The following is a 3495-nucleotide window of genomic DNA, read 5'->3' as shown; positions in this document are numbered from 1 at the left end:
TTTATCATCCAGATGGATTCCCAGAGAGATAGTTGGGGCTGTAAACAGGAGGATGCAGATCAGTTAGTTCTATTAACACCTGGCCAGAGCATATTTTTATCGCCGGAGTCTATTATGAGTAAACTCCATTGTGTTAAGTGAGACTCATCCACCCCTAAGGAAGCATATAGTTGCATCATCTTGATGAATTATACAATTTGTGCGACTGTGTAGCAGTCTGGGTGAACGTGGCATCCGACCTTGAATCTGTTCTCATTTGTCAGAGTCCCTCCCCCCCCAGATGTCTAAAAGTGTATGCTGATGTCAGATCTGGACAGATGTTGAATTTGAAGTGCCATCCACTAATAATTTGTATAGATTATTAATATTTCAAGAATGCTATTCCTAATAAGTAAAAAAACCCCACAATAAATAGGCAATACTCATTCCAACATACCTTCAACCCTCACCCCCTCTCCAAACCTCTCTTTGAACACAAACTTGCAATTGGGTTGTGTTTCGAAATCCATTTCACTTTGGTGTTAGGCAAAGAGTGCCTAATTGAACATTAGTAGCCATTGTCTCTCATCAATTATCAGGCTATTTTTATGGAGATGGTACAGGAGGAGGAGGAGGAGGAGGAGGAATAAACAGGGTCTGTGGCTCAGTGGTAGAGCATCTGCTTGGCATGCAGAAAATCCCAGTTTCAGTCCTGGCATCTCCAGTTGAAAGGATCAGGGAGTAGTCCCTTTCGTGTGTATATAAACACATGCATGTTCTGTGTTGCTTAGCACAACACTACAATCTTCCTCAGCATGCAGACATTTTCAGGTACTGTTGGCACCTCCCATACAATCAAAATATACCAAAGTCCCATCCAAAAGCAGAAACAGAAGGCCTGATTTTCGCTTCAAGAGAAGCTAACTTCAAAATAAGCTAACAAATTACCCCCCTCATTTTGCAAGCAAGCAATCAAGAGAAGCTAACTTCAAAATAAGCTAAGAAATTACTCCCCTCATTTTGCAAGCAAGCAAGCAAGCAACCACCCACCCACCCACATCCTTAGCTACTTCATGATAAATTGGAATCTTATTAGCTTGATAACTTTTAAATAGAGTGCAACTGTCCACTGAATAAAAATGGGAACTTCTCCAATACTCCTTTGAAAATCCAAGCACTGACGATGCTTCTGGGAGGGATATAGCAATACAGTCACTCCTACCTGTGGAACAGGTCTTTCTCCTGACAATTCATTGTTTTCTAATATCAGGTTATTAAGCATGGTCAGGGAAAGATAGCTTTTAAAAACCACTGTAAGTCCACAGGATCAAGAATTCCAAAGAGACAAGGTGGTTGCTTTCTCTTCCAAAGTCACATGACAGAGTCATTAATAATTGTAATGGGGTTTGGTAAATGAATGGTTGGGGAGAGTAACTAGACAGATTCCTAAGAGAAAGAATGCACATTGTTGCTACCTCCTGAGCAATCTTCCTGACAGACTGATGATTACGCATGTGCAAATGCTGAATTCCAGTTTTACAATCTGTTTTCCTTACCCAGAACATTAAAAAAAGTCTATTTCCTTTTAGAATTTTGGCCAATTGCATTTGTATTGCTATTTCTTCAGTAATGTCAGTTGCACACTGTTCCAGTTAATGTGTTTTTCTTGCAACTGCGCATTGCACCATAGCTCTTGTAGTCTTAAGGGTGTATAAAGAGTTGTTCCAATAATGTTGTATTGCAGTGGAACAGTTACATTCTGGGACTGTTACATTCCCTAGCTGAAGGTGGGGTGAGGACTGTACAAAGGGAAGAGAGGAAGTAAGCAGAATGTTAGCAGTGGCTGAATTCTAGCTGCTCTACTAAATTCTAAGCTTTTCCTGTATTCCTGGCATACATACAGACTGGTATATAAATCACACATACAAGTAGCATGGCTGTGCAGAGCTTTTCACTGACAGGCTCAAACTGTGGAGCTGATTTGCACTATTCACTGGCAGGCTCACACTGTGGAGCTGATTTGCACTAACAAGGTGTCCTTCAATAGTTTATGATATGTAGGGCACATTGATTTATAGTTCTGATGTGTTTTCTGGTGTTTTTCACACTACCCTATGGGCTCTCAAATTCCTTAACCAAGGCTAGTTTCAGCTCCTGCCAACCTAGCAGTTCGAAAGCGAGAAATTGCAAGTAGATAAAAAGGTACCACTTCAGTGGGAAGGTAACAGCGTTCCGTGCGCCTTGGTGTTTAGTCATGCCGGCCACGTGACCTCGGAAACGTCTTCGGACAGCGCTGGCTCCTCGGCTTTGAAATGGAGATGAGCACCGCAACCCTAGAGTCGGATTTGACTGGCTTTCGAGCAAGGGAACCTTTACCTTTACCTTTTATTCATAATAAAGGACTTATGATAAAACCATGCTGAAAAAAGTTTAGCCACTCTTCTTCTTCATGCGCTCCTTATCAATAGAGAACTTTCCAAAAACTGGAAGTTTTTTTTACAATTAGTTGCAAGGAGGGATGCTGTCTAACAGTTAATGAGATGGGAGTCTATTGAGGTTGGCTGCTAAACAATTCCTCACCTGCTAATCATTTCCCAAGTACATTGATCTTTGGGTTACAATAATGAGGTCCAAAGTGATCAATTGAGTATCCTCCTTGCGCAGGGAACCCAAATCCCTGATTAAACTCTAGAGGAATTAGATCAAGAGACTTTGTTGTAACACTAATGGGTCCTTTGGGTATCTATTAGTGGAGGCGTAGTTGTACGAGGGATCCCATGTGGCAGCAATAAGAAAGGAAAAGAAATGTCAGCACCTGAAGATGGATAAGGAAATAAATGGTCAGATTCCCTGTCAATAAACAATGCAATGTATTTGTGCATGTTTAGAGAGAGGGCAGTCCTTACACTGACTCTTGTATCTCATGCCTTCCAATTAATCTGGAAACTCTACCATGCACCTATTAAGGAAAGTTAACGCTTGCTTCCAGACTATGGTGAGCATCATGTGAACAAAAGGCTAGGTATCTCCCCTTTATCATCAAGGCCTACATTCCCTAAGACGAAGTCAAGAGAAAGGGATGTGCCAAAGTGAAACTTCAATTATGGATTTTTAAAATTGTAGCTGTCCCTATCCATGCTCCTAATGCATGTATTTTAGAATTGGTCTTTGACCATAATAAACCATTTGCTCATTCATTGTAGCTGTCCATGGTGCTGAAGGTTGTGTACAATTGGCCAGCATTACACCCAGCACAGACTCTATGTCTCCATCATAACATTAAACCCATTTTGACTAGTTAAGCCCACACTTGTCAGGAAGTGGGAAGAAGAAGAAGAAGAGATTGGATTTATACCCCGCCCTTCACTTGGAGTCTCAGAGCGGCTTACAAACTCCTTTCCCTTCCCCTCCCCACAACAGACATCCTGTGAGGTGGGTGGGGCTGAGAGAACTCTGACAGAAACTGCTCTTTTTCAAGGACAGCTGTGCCAGAGCTTGCGACTGACCCAAGGTCAC

This window comes from Gekko japonicus, unplaced genomic scaffold, assembly GCF_001447785.1.
Source record: "Gekko japonicus isolate JY-2015 unplaced genomic scaffold, Gekko_japonicus_V1.1 scaffold3393, whole genome shotgun sequence".
Lineage (NCBI taxonomy): Eukaryota > Metazoa > Chordata > Lepidosauria > Squamata > Gekkonidae > Gekko > Gekko japonicus.
This window is presented reverse-complemented; position numbering follows the sequence as displayed.